This window comes from Anomalospiza imberbis, chromosome 1 (genome assembly GCF_031753505.1).
Source record: "Anomalospiza imberbis isolate Cuckoo-Finch-1a 21T00152 chromosome 1, ASM3175350v1, whole genome shotgun sequence".
Lineage (NCBI taxonomy): Eukaryota > Metazoa > Chordata > Aves > Passeriformes > Viduidae > Anomalospiza > Anomalospiza imberbis.
In genome coordinates, this window is record NC_089681.1 from 136145537 (window position 1) to 136160011 (window position 14475).

The window sequence follows — 14475 nt, forward strand, 5'->3', positions numbered from 1 at the left end:
ACTAAAATATCAGCTCAGATAAGACACAGTTTTGCTGTTTTAGCCCAGTCATGCTCTGGCAGATCATCATTGTGTCCACCAAGATTTTACATGAAATAATATTTACAGCATAACACACTGAAGACATTATCCATGCTGTCTGGCAATATAAGAAGCTATTAAGAAAGGGCAACCTCTGCTCTCTGTGCAGAGCTAGTGTCTCAGATCCATCCTGCAAAAATAGCTGCATTTCTCTCCTGGACCAGACAGTCAGGCCGTGACATTGCTCCCTCTGTGTTCAGCACTGGTGAGGTGCTGAACTGGTGAGCTTGAGTCCTGTGTCCAGTTCTGGGCCCCTCACTTCAAGAAAGGCACTGGGATGCTGGAGCATGTCCAGAGAAGGGCAACAGAGCTGGTGAAGGGTCTGGAGAGTGAATAATTTGAGGAACAATAAGGGAGCTGGGGTTGTTTAGCTTGGAGAAAAGGAGGTTCAGGGAAGACCTTGTCACTCTCTACAAGGAGACTGTCTCCTGAAAGGAGAGTGTAGCCAAGTGGGGGTCAGCCTCTTCCCCCCGGCAACTAGTGACAGGACAAGAGAACATGGCCTCATGTTGTGCCAGGGAAAGTTCATGTTAAACATCAGGAAGAATTTCTTCACTGACAGGGTGGTTAAACACTGGAAAAGGCTGACCAGGGGAGTGGTGGAGTCACCCTTCTTGGAAGTATTCAAGAAATATGGATGTGTCACTCAGTACTTTGGTTTTGTTGACATGGTGTTCGATGACAGGTTGGAGTTGTTGATCCTGGAAGTCCTTTCCAATCTAAATGATTCTAGGATTTTATGGGCATTGCCCATCTATGCTTGCCATCCCAATGCTGGGCTGTCTATTAATGTGTGACCTGTGCAGATTAAGGCTGATGTTAGAGCAGCTGGATCCTACTCTGATTTCAAAAGCAGTTTAAAAGTTATTGTTGATGGGCTTGTCAGTGTGTACAAGGCAGTGTCTGAACTCTAATGCTTCACTGGGATCTGTGCTCTCACACAATGTGTGAAACAAGGGCAGTTAACACTGTGTTAACAGTCTGTGTACTGGTTAGGGATGGGTAGCTCTTGCTACTAGAAGTTTTCTTTTGAGGAAGAGTTTCTCTGGACAGGTTCATGTTTAAGTCAGTGGTTACTGCTGTAATTTTATTACCTCTTAGTAAGTGAAGAAAAAGTGGATTTGACTGAAATTTAATAGATTGCTTTTATTGAATTCTTCTTTATAATTAAAGCTCTTACTGCCTTCATGCTGTTTTGGTGGCATAGCATAGTTTAGATTTTTACACTGAATGACAGGAGAAGGGAGAAAAAAGAAGAAATGTTTATTTAATTCATGCTATAGAATGTAATGACAAGAGATTGTTTCCATACGTACTGTTTTTGTTGACCTTTTAACATTTGGAAAAGTCAGGAAATACCATTACTGTAGGTCTATCCAGCTTTAATGCTACAATAACTTTATAGCTATTCACAAAGGAAATTATTATACATTGCTTGAAACAGTGAAGGTGTATGCAAGCATGCACACAGATCTCTCTTTCTCCCTTCCTGCCAAGTAGATCTCTGTGGTTGCATGCAGTCTCTGTTAAAAATGCAACTTTTGTGTCCTTGCAATTTTGACTTTACCAGACTTACTGAAACACCAAATAGGCATGTTACTGGGAAGTTTAAGGAAGCTTAAAATAATGTATGATGCATTTTGAATTACTGTGATTAGATGTTTGCCAAAATTTCACAGGATCTTTAAGCACAGATATTAGCTTTTGCTTGGTTTGAGTTGTTTTGAGAGGGACTGTTGAGATTCAGAGAAGTTGAAAAGCTCGTACTTGGATTTATACATGTTGTCTCACCTTTAGAGCTGAGGAAGAGGTTCCAGTCATGACATGTTTCAGCATGCTGCTGAAACAATGCTCTCCCTGGCTGTGTTGAGTTGTGTGCCATGGAACAGCCCCGGGGCAGCAGAGCATGGCAGGACACCGTTACCTTGGACAGCACCAGGCAAGAAAGTGATTTGTGATGGTTCCCTTGTCTCCCACAGAAACAGATCAACAGAGAGATCCAAGAGAAAGTGATTGACATCAAACACATTGCTTGTCAGATTCTGGCTTAGAACCTGAACCTTCAGTGGTTTGAGAGTGATGGGGATTTTGTCCTTCAGTTAGAAAAAAAGAACACAGTAGCTGATGAGAATTGACTTTTTCGCCTCAAAATCTCAGCCAAAGGCTTCAAGTACTAAATGAGGGAGACTGAAACCAACAAAGAGAAATATATGTATTTGGAAATATTCTAAAGTGTTTAAATTAATACTGAGAATGGGCATAATTTTTGCATGTTTTACAGAACCAAGCCAATAAAATTTTAGGGAATAACCTCTAAGTTTATAATTAACATTACACTGTCTGCTCAGATATATCCTGAACCTTCCACAGTCAGTTCTTTCACAGTCAGTTGTGAATCTGGTTCATTTTACTTATCACATGTGCAATTAAAAAACAGTGATAACTCACACTCAAAGAGAAATGCCCTACACAAAAATTGTAATCTGAAATAATGAGAAAGTATAGTTGCTACAATTTCACAAGCTTAATTTTATTTCTGAACAAAGCAATTTTGAAAGACAGTAAATGAGTAGTAATTTCAGGTGTGATTTATTACTTTGCAGAAGTTTGGAAATGAGAACTGTGAAAAATGTCTACTTGAGAGTAGCCACAAATCTCTTCCACTGGCTGAGATCAAGATCACAGCTCAAGTTTGTATGTATTGTTCCAAAGAATAAATTTTAAAAGATATAGATTTTGACAGAATTTGTTGATATTTATTTGTACACAGTATTTTAACTATATATAAAATATATATATATAATATATATGTATGCATTTTCATAAATATGTTATTCACACAGAGTAATCTGTCTTCCTTTGCAATTCATTTGCATTATTTCAGTATAAATAAAACTTATCTTCCATATATATTGACAAATAGGCTGAATTTAAGTGTATTGGTCATACTTTGCTATGTGTCTTAAAACTATGGATATTATTAAAAACTTTGAATGGTAGTGGATTATCCTCATAATGATTTAAATTGCTTTGTTATTCATTACATCTGGTGGAGAAAAATCTAAATAAGATTTAGAAATTGTCAAAATAAAAAAAATATCTTTGGTGGTCTTAGTATTTGTGCATATACACCTACAGTATGGATACTCACAAAAATACACATATGGGATTCAGCCCTGTGCTCGATCTCAGCCAGGAGAAGAAATTTCTTCTACATGTGGATAGCCAGTTTTCACAGTTGTTGTTTCCAAAATTTTGTGAAGTTGTAAACTATACCTGACAGTTTGGACTGATGTAGTCATGCAATCTCTATGTTAGTAGCTTGCATGTGCTTTATTACTTTGGCTGCATAATTATTTATGGTCATTAAACATGAACTCAGACACTGTGATGTGTGTGAACACTAACAGACATGCTTCATTTAGAAGTGTAATGTGCTTCCAAATTATTACACGTGATTGCTGGCAGTATCTGTTGTCTTTCTGACACCTTTCCCATCTACATACTGAAAAAGAACTTTCCATTATTTTCTAATCTGGTAGATTTCTGATGAGTACAATTAAGCACAAAAATAGACTTTAGTACACCTGATAATCTAGTGGTGACCTACTTTGCGATAAGATTTTGTACAGGCTTTTCTGGTTGATTTTTCACTTGTGAAGGACAGAAGATTTATTGGCCCAGCTTGCTGCTGCTAGTGCTTAAAGCAGAAACAGTCCTTCAGTGTGTTGGCCTGTTGAGAGTCCTCATGTGCTAAGACTGGAGTGATTCCCAGGGTGGGCCTCCTGCTGCAAGATGACCTAAAGGGAAACTATATAAAATAATTGCTTGGTGTAGATGTCTGGTATTCCTTGCGAAAGAAGCTAAAAGTTGGGGTAAGCCCCTGGAGCCCTCCAAATCAGACAGGCAAGATTTGAAGTTGGGTCATTTATAACATAAGCCAGCTGAGAGAACTGCTGGGATACAGACAGGGGGAGGGAGGGAAAGAAGACAAACCCACCTTCTCCTCCCCTCTGAGAGCCAGCTGGTGAATCTTTGCTTCCCTATGTGCCCACCCTACTGTGCAAATTTGCAGGAGCTGCAGTAGATATTTAATCACAAATTTTGTACTGTTTTCCCTTGTTTCAAATCATGAGGCCCTTTTTTCCTTTGCAATCTGCTGAACTGAGCACTTGCTTAGCCATTTGTACAGCCTTGGTAATAGTTTTTACAAAACTGTGCCCAGTTTAGGTGAGCTAACTGCAAAGCCCTTAATTGCATAGAACGAGTACATATCAAGCAGCAGATCTATGGGTGAATTTATCTAAATAGCAGTAGCCTTCAAAGGATTACTAAAGCTAATATATTTGAGGCACCGAGGCCTTGATTTTGCAAAAGTGTCAACAAAGTCTGCAGCTAGCTGTGGTGGCAGGGACTGAAAGTCAGTAATCCGCAATGTGGTATCGGTCATTAAACATGAGGCTTACTCCCTCCTCGCCTGCACTTCCTTTGCTAGTGGAAAAAAATAATCCTGCCTCTATGACAGAAGCTTTGGTCAAGACCTGAACGGTCCTCAGGCACAAGTGGTAGGTGCTAAAAGAGAAAAATGTGCATCATTTGGTGCATACAGATTAGCAATGAGTGCAGTGTTGAAAATTCCTGGCTGTGGGTCAGTTTAGCAAAACATTTGGACAACATTTCCCTGAACTGACGTTTCTCAGTCTGGAAATCCAAACTGGTGATAACAATTAGTTGTTCCCTTTGCTTCTGTCCTTAATTAGAAATCAGGCGTGGGGAGGGTGGGGGGTGGGTGCAGAGAAACAAATGAAAAACAATCAATCATTTTCAAACCTGTCAGAAGGTGAAGGTCAACCTAAATTTAAGCCATGGTTTATGGTTGATTTGTATTTGATCTGAACCACCACACATCCCTCAGACTCTAATACATCCTGGCAATCAGGATGTATTCATTCCAGGGCTGCGTTTTTCCCATTACTTGCCAGACAGCGGCAGGGTGGCTCCTTGCAGAAGGCTTTAAGGAACAAAGAAAGACATTAGAGGGCATCAGTGACCACTAAAGGATCAAAGACGGGGAAGCTGGGTGGTTTCATACAGTCAGTCTCCTATGGAAAATGATTTTATATTGCTCAAGATCCAAGTCTGGTGCAGTCCATTGTTACTGCTTTTCTAAATATACTGACTTGTTCAGAAATGCAGTAAAAGGCTTTCATCCCAGCCCATTCAACTTAAAAAATGGAAAACAAAATCCTCTTAATCCCTCCTTGGATCAGCCTGCACAATGAAGAAGCCAAACTGGTAGTCACAGTATTGCTATGGTGCTCAGCCTGCTGCGATTCCTCCACCGTGTCCTTCTCAGATCACCAGTAGGATCAGTCATTCTCTATTAGGTTGGAAAAGCTCAGAAAATAAGAACAAGAAAAATGCTAAACGTGCTGTGGAATTTCATTCCACTTCTATAATGAGCTTAGCAAACCCTCAAGCAGAGAATATGTAATTTTAACCAGATTTTTAAGTAGCGTTTTTGTCAACTCTGTTAGAAGAGAAGCAAAGCCAGATGATAATGCCTTTTTAGGACCAGAAGCAAGGGCTTTCTGGGCTTGATCCCCACGGTGCTGACTGCTCCTGGCTTCTCCTGCCATGGGCTAAGCTGCACTTGTGGGGATGGTAAGGGAGCTTCAGGGTGCTCCTGCTCCTATCTATAGTGCAATGGTGGCAGCACAAGAACTCCTGGTATTTGGGCATGGCGGCAGCCAGCTGGGCCTTAAAGGATCTGGCACCTTCTCACGGGAGAATGACATTGCACGGCCGTAATTGTAGTTTCAACAATTCCTCCATCCTCTTCAGCTTCATTTAATCCCCCCTCAACAAGTGTCTGCTTTGAAGGAAAAGATGCAAAAAGAGCTTTTCTATTATGGGATTTCTTTTGTACACCTTAAACAATGGCTATAAAGTAAGGAGGAGGATTGCAACCCAAGATCATCACATCTTCTCTTTGTTCTTAATCTTGCATGACTGGTAACTGTTCAACAGAGCAATAAGAAAAGCATTTGAAGAATCCCATCAATCCAGCACAGATTTTTAACACAGGCCAGTCCAATTAGACTATTATGGGTGGCCAAAATAAGATCCCCATGCTCTTGATAAGTCACATGAATAAAGCACTGGATGATCATGCTGTGCTGAGCAATTTGAAGCCAAAAGCAAGAACATTTCTAGTCTCAGTTTCTGTCTAGAGAAACAGACAACATGGAAAGGATCTGCTGCTCTTGATTAAAAAAAAATAGAGCTGGAAATGAAACAGATGAAACCATTAGTTTAATTCACTTGAAAGCTTCTGCTTTGAGGAGAGCTATGCCATATTGTTCTGTACAAGGACACCAGATTAATCGCCTTTTCTCTCCTTCACCTTTTATAGTGATGCTGCACAAATGGTATCAAGCTGACAGAGAAAATTATAAATATACTGTGGCTGCAATTTAGCAGCATTAATCACACAAATTTAGTAGTTTTAGATGGTAGTAGGTCATCCATTAGCTGAAAAGTTGACAGTAGTAGCATAGAAGCCCGAGTTCAGGCCTCATCTTCCCCTTTCAGGCAATCTATTTCTTTCTCGGCAAAAACATCTGGTCATTTAAAAACTGTAATTTTCATACATTTTAGCTAACAGTGGAATGTTGAAAAGCTGTTCTGAAAAACATAGTTCTTTCCTGTGCCAAACCAGTTGGCCTAGAGTTAGCAAATGTTGTTATAAATCTTCCCTTTGCTTTTTCAACAGCTCTAAAACTACAGAATTAAATGCTTCATAAAGACTAGCCAGTGGATGCAAGTTAGTATGCTGAAGAAGTTGAGCATGCAAAGCCCACAAGATCTTTTGAATGCTGCCCTGGTTACCCCACAGAAAACCCAAGCTGCCTCCCAAACCCAAGGAGACGGAGGTTTTATTTCCCTCTTCTCAAGCCTGGCTTAGTATAAGCCTCTGAAGTATTGCTGCACTGAGAAAGCTCAGAAAGAAAGTAAAAAAACAGAAAACCTGCCTTCTGTCACATGTATCTATTCTTCCATTAATGTGTGTCGCTGGAGATGGTCTTTCCCATTGGTTGTCCTCCAAATTTTACTCCAGCCATGTGTGTAGAGTCATAAGTAGTAGGCTGAGGGATCTCCCCCTCTACATATCATTTATTTGCCCAAAAGAAGAAAAAAATCCAGAAATAGCAGCACAGCAATTTTTGTCAACCCAAAAGAATTAGCAATATGAAGTGGTGAGATAATTTTTAACCTTTCTGTTGTAAATTTCATGCAGAGGGAACTGAGAACATCAGAGGTGTGTCAGCTGCAGTGCTGCTTTGTCCCACCAAACAGTGACTGAAGAGTGTGGGAATGGCAAAGCCAACTTCTCCCTCCTCCAACAGGTAAGTAATGACACACGTCAAATACAAGGAGAGGGGATTCTGGAAGTGCTCTACCCCCATGGATCCTATGGTTCATGGCTAGGGTGTGCTGCACACAGACCTGCTTTGGTTGGAAACCTTGTTCTGCCTTAGGCACAGTAATGTAAAATCCCACCTCCCCTCCCCAGCAAACCTCCTGGCATCAACTCTGGAGGCTGGTGCAGGGGAGATGCCATCCCACATGCTGTGAAAAGTGCATGGATCTGTATGGCCTTTGCTATTGCTATGGCTCAATGAATGGTGCTATTTTAAAAACACACAGGGAAACAAGGTGACCCATTCAATCAGTGCAGGGTTCTTGTTTCCTGAAAATTCAATAATTATTGAAACTCCAGGTCTAAGCCAAAGCAATTTTTAAAATTAACAGTCCAGTTTTGTGGTCCTGACAAGGACAGCAGGAGTGGAATATTCTGCACTACTGGGTCCTGATGTGATAATAGCACTCACCCAGAGGAGCAGCCTTGGGACAAAGCACGAGGAAAATACTGACTGCATGGGGTATCTTCTCAGAGCCATGACAGAATTTCTGGTCAGAGTTAGGCAGCTCTGTTTCAGAAAAGCCCAGCAGACCATAATAGTTGTTAAACATATGGAAGAGGAAAATTCAAATTGCTCATCTGTGTGGCAAATCCCAGACTTGGCTGCCAGAAATGTTGGGGTTCTCTCTCTCTCTCTCTCCCTCTCTCTCATGCTCATCATCTGCAATTAAAGCTGTTCTGCTCTGTGTAAGGATTAGCCAGAGTAAAGATTAAAACTGAGCTGCTAAGCTGCAAGCTGAGTGTCTGTCTGTGGAGCTGTTCACAAGAGGCACTAGCCAGCAAACAACTATTCTCTCGCTCAGTAGAAGGAAACAAAGAATGCAAACCCTTTATTTGACAAAGAACAGGGACTTCAATACGTCTCTTCTTCAAAGTAGGTAAACAGCCTCAAAACTGGTGTTCTGCATGAGAGATCTTGCAGGCTCATTTTTTCTGTTTCTACATAAAACGTGAAATAACCACGTTTTCCTCCAGAGAAAGACATTTTTAGATCTGCCTACAGTAACAGATGCTGGGAACTTGAGCAGGACTTTTTGTGGTCACAGAAGACCGGAACCAGTCACACATTATATTAGGAAGAAGAGTCATGCAGAAAAGGTATTTTTGGCCCCTTCTGCCACTTCTTGATGTGATGTCTAGCAGCCTGGTACCTAAGCCAATGGCCTGGGATGCTCAGCACACAACAGTGAGACGCCTCTTGCAGAAAACAGCACTAGCAACAAACGTTGCCTGTTTCTTAACCCTGATATTATGATTTGCTTTCAGATAAATTCCCTCAGCTCATCCAAAACTTTCTCCAGTCTTAAACCTATCAAACAGACAGATAATACCCACCCTTGGCAGGACCAAGAAATAAAGGTACAGAAAGAGACGCATGAGTCCCAGCTGTTGGCTGGACAAGCTTTCAGGCTCACGTTTCAATAGCGTCCATGCGGAAAAACACTTCTTATTTCCAAGTCCTTCAGCCAGTCATGGTTAAATTGCAAAATAGCTCCTTATGAGCCAATACCTCCTGTCATGTGCTGTCCAGGAATGTGGAAGCCCATTCAATTTCTAATGGAAATGAATTGAGCAATGCTGTTTGCTTTCCTTCAGTCCAGAACTTTCAATGCACAGATAATGATATGGGAGAAGGGCTTCTCACCCTTCATTTCTTCTCAGCCTAAGTCTATGAAGCCGTTATGCCTGTACAAACCAGTATAAAATATTATTTTGCTGTCATGGTGGTGTTTTATATCAAAACGACACCGATATATGGTGACTTTGCAAGCTATAAGTTAGACGGGAACCAGAGTTTTGGTTACCTAAACAACACTTCCAGATCCTAGAAACAGACTGCCACTTTGCAGTCCTGACCATGCAGGAGAGGGACTGGTATCTGTAAGACATCTGTTATCCAGTCTCCCCCACATGACGCTCCCACCCCAGAGTGGTCAAGGCAGTAGCAAAGTTATTTCAATACCACAAACAGATCTGACTTTGGTTTTAGCTTGCCACAAATTTAATTCCCTTCTATCTGCACTAGTTACCCTGTTCTTTTGCACTGATGGACTTCCTGCATGTTTACCTAAAGTACAATGACATTGAGGCTGATAGTTTTTTTGCAAGTAAAAGTTTTTCTGCTTGTCCATCTCACCTTTGCTTTTGCCAGCAGTAGCCACCAAGGCTTCCCTTCCTTTTTCACACACTGCTCTTCTCTTAGAAGTAAGGTCTCTGCATGCTTTATAAGCAGAGGACCTGTGCTGAATTTTAGAAGCTGTATCTGGGAAGTGTGGATTTTCCCCCCACCTCTCCAGTGGCTGCAAGCAGCGGCCCATTTATAGCCGTGCCTGTGCTGTGAGAGCCGTGCTGCCTTCGCCCCTTCTGGGCTGGGGCTGGGGTTTCCTGGCCGGCGCTCAGGGCTGGCAATCGCACAGGCTGCGACTACGAGAGCCAAGGAGCAAAAATTTAGAAAGCTACTTAACAAAGAGATCGCATATGTGCGGCTCAACCTGAGGAATGAACAATTACTTTCCTGACTTGTCTGAAAGGGGACTGCTTTATTTCAGTATCAGAAAAGAGATTCTGGCTTTCTCCCCAAATACAGGCAGAGCAATCTTTCATTAGTGACGCTGTGTGGAGACTTGTATCAGCCTTGGAGCAAACTCAGCTCCTTCAGCTTCTTGAGCACGTCCCTGATCACTGCAGTTTTCTCTTAATACTCTCTGTGGTCATGTAATGGCCCTCACTGTTGGTGAGACAGAGGAAGAGGAGAGCCCTTGCTCTCATCCCAGCACTGTCAGTCAAGGTGATCCAGGGAGGGTGGTCTCATGTGTTGCAAGGAAGGTCTTGTCACTCCTTTCTCCCACTTTTTCAGCCATGGCTCTTCAGTTTGGCCCTCCATACAGTGCAAAACAGAAAACTTTCCCTACCCACACGGGCAGAGGACATAAAAACAAATCTATCAGACTCAAGGGAAGGAAGTGAAATTCCTTTTTTCCATTACATTTAAACCTGTCACTTTTAGACAAACTGCTGCTTCTCCCCACACTCTCCCAGCTTTCTCTGCTGCACCTCAGGGCAGCTTCTCACCTGGAGCAGGATACACAAGTGAAAGTGGCCTCAAATCCCAGCAATGGGCTACGGGTGCCCTTTTTGTGTACATCCTCCACCTCTGAACCCCTTGCTGCAGAGAGCATGTGTTATATGGCTGATGCCCTGTGATGGGGTCTTGTTCATGGCCAAAGCTCCAAAAGATACTGCTGTAACACATCAGTGAGAAGGGGCCTGTGGCAGCTGCCAAAAAAGTTGTAAGGATATTCTCTCTGCAAGAGATATTAGAAGGGATGGAAACTGTAAAGAAAGGACTGGAGGCTGAAGGAGAAGAGACAGATGAAATCATGCATTCAGAAAGTGCCGGAGCCCTTGCAATGAGCTCAGATTGCTTACAAGGCATTCTGTACAAACTGTTTACAAAGGCCCAACGTTTAAATTATGGTGATGTCAGCAATCATTAAAGTTTGCTGCACTGGAAGTATTTTATGCCTGTCAAAATTTACCTTCTGCTCTAATACACTTGAAAGACTTATAGGAATAAAAATAAAAGTAAGATGACTTTATTATTTTCATTTTATTACCCTATTCCCCACCACCATAAAAAAAAAAAAAAGAGAAAAAATCATCAGAGAGGTCCTGCACAGAAGTCAGTCTCATAATTATGCTTTCACTAATGAATCTACTTTTCCTGTAGTAATTAGGCCTGGCTGTGCCATTCAAAGACTTACCTCCATGCTTTCTATGGCAATCTGAACTTTTTCCTTACAATGACTTCTAAGCATTCCCTAAATGCTGTCAGACACTGCAGAGAGTGTCTGCATAGAAAAAAAACCCAAACCAAAGAACTAGGTAACTATCTCAGCAGTTTTCCCATAGCCCACACAGTTTTATACAAAAAGAAATCTAAGTAAACAAGCATTTAGGAACAAGTAGTGTTTGCACTGTAATAAAAACCGTACATGATGCCCTCCCACCCCACTTCAAGCATGAAGAAATTGTTAATTATCTGTGTTGAATGGAATTAAACAAAACCTGTAATTTTGATGTTTTCTTCAGGCAGGATCACCCACCAGAGGATTTAATTGATATTTGAGCCTTACTTCTCACCCTGCAGCACAGTTTTATATTAGACCAACATAGTGGTGTCACTGTTGCTCAAGGCTTAATTTTATTCCACACAAAATGGCTTGGGGCAGGAAACTTCAGGTCTGGTCTCACTGCACTTTGCAAAAGGCAGAACTCAATTTGCCATCTGGGGTTACTCCCAAGCCACACAGCAGCAGAGTTAGACTTGGAGCCCCTTTGTGTGGGAAACATAAAGATGATTTTCAATACTGATTTTCAGGTACCTGCCCTCTCCTGCCTGACAAAAGCAGTATTTTTACTTCAGTTGGCTTGTCCTTCCTTTGTAGAGCTCAAAAAGAAACATTTAGTGTAACTGGGTGTTTCCCAGGTAGCTAACAAGCCTCTCAAAAAATAAACATTTGTAATTATCCTCAGCTGCCGCTGGATGTCAGTGATTGCTGGACTTTAGCAGTGGATTTAGTAAAAAAAAAAAAAAATTATAATAAAGGACAGCATTTTCAGACCTGCCTGAGCCTAACAGGATCACAACCAGGCAGTGCAAGGGCAACCAAATTATGGGGCAGCCACGCTGGGGACCAGAGGAGCTGTTTTTTCTCAGACTACATTGCTGCCTTTGCACCCACACATGCTTGTAGGCACTCATTTGTAAAAACATATTTTAAGAGAGATAAGAGACTGGTGAAAAAGAGGTGCTCTTTGTTCTGATAGATGCATTAGAGTTCAATGGTCTCCATTTGATCTGCTCAGTTTCATGCTCATGAAGGCTTTTCAGAAATTGTAGTCTCAAAATGTGGCATTGGCAGATGGAAAAAGGAACCCACCAAGAAAGGAAAGTCCATTAGTTCATGCTGAGTGACTCTCCAGAGCAGAGCAAAGGGAGACAGGAGGCACAAGAGAGCAATACCAAATCTGAGACAGATACCCCTGGATTTTTTCAGGCATAGGCAGCAGAGGTGTGGGGTCACTTGTGCGTGCTGGGTGCAGTCAGTGTTGATGATTTCAGACCATGTAGATCTGTTCCTGCACACGAGCTGGGCACAGAAGCAATACTCTCCACATGCTTTGTGGGCATGCTGGCTGCTTCCCCTATAGATTGCTGAGTGTGTAGCTGGGGGAAAAGGAGATGTCAATGGGAACACTTGAAGACCAATCTGTTAACATGCTATAGCAGCCTTCAGGAGTGGGGAGAAAACCTGCAGAAGCAAACCAGATGACAGGTTGGAGGGAAGAAAGGTTGACATGCTCAATTTGCTCTGCTTCCATAGTTAAAACACAAGGAATGTACACAAGGCACGGATGATAAAGTGAATAACTGCATAATGCAGCTGCAGTAAGCAGCTTCCCATTGGTGTGGGGAGCTCTGAAGAGGCTGCCAGTCACTCCAGGAATGAGAAACTCCATGAAACTCTGCCTCTGGCATGTAGTCTTTGAGGTATTTTTTTGTCCCACAGGGAAGGTGCAGGCTGCCAACACTGGTTGGGACACTTTGCTGGGAGAAGGGCACATGGGCTTCCCTTACAAGGAGCTTCCAGGGGCAGGACCTGACCCTTCTAGTTCCAGAGCTGCTCACTTCTTGTGCTTCCATTCCCTTCTACATTTCTGCATCTCTCCTTCACAGACCCCCTCTGTGCCTTCCTCTCACACGAAATGCTCCATTTCAGCAGAAGGAACAGAGTGACCCTCCCAGCGGGGTGAGCGCACAGTGCTCTTGGTGGTCCTGCATACTCATGGGAGGGAATGCACCAGGACTGAAACCTGGTCCTCCAGTTCCCAGCAAAATGCTCTAAGCACTGGACTAGGTGGAAGTATCAGGGGTCATATTGCTGGATGTGTTTTAAGGAAAGATCTTCCCATGATTTTGTGCTGAGGCATTATCTGGTGTGCATATAGGAGAGCAAATAGAATCCTCTGGGGACTAAAGAAGAAGAAGAAAGTCAAGCCCAGGGTCCCAAGTAGTTTTAGGTGTAAGTTAGGACTGACCTAAGTTGTTTCCTTAGTGTACCAAAAAGACAAGTGGGGGCTGAAGAGGAGACTCAGGCACTATGAGGGTCTCTTTAATAAGGGACCATTTTCACAATAAATGATAGTAATAATAAATGATAAATAAAGTTTTAGACCTAGCTATTTAAATCTTCCTTGGCTTTAGATTTTAAAATAATAAAGTCATAAAGAATCCACCACAGCCTTAGATAAATTTGGTAAAAAAATACCCAAACACTTAAAAAGTAAGTATATTTTAGTATCTTAAATACACCCTCAGCAAACATCAGCAGATTTCCTGGTGACTAGGTAGAAGAGGAAAATGGTTTTATAGCAGCAGCATAGAAGATACTGCTGATACTAGGCTGCTGTCAGCCTGCCTTTATAATTTAGGGCATTTGAATAGTGCTAGGAGACAAATTGATAAGTCTACAAGGATCTTGTCACAGTATTCACTATCCTTCACAGAAGCTGAAGACTGTGCATGCCAAGGGCCATGACTAGGAGGGCACTACAGTAGGTACCAGGTGCCAGCTGTCACTGAGAGGGTAATGGAGGGATCCTGTGACAAGTGCCAAGTATGGTGAAGTAGCCCACATCCTCTCTCAGCTGCCTCCAGGGATTTCAACACAGCCAGGTACAGAAATTTCACAGTTGTTCCCATGTTGTGAAGAACCACGTCCTTGAGTGTGCTGTGTCTGGGACTGCAGGTGAAGAAGATGAAGACGGCTGAAGGAACTTCAGGCCCTTGCAGCTCCCCTCTGAGCAGCTGCTTTACCCTTGAGTGGAGGCCTTGCACTGTACCA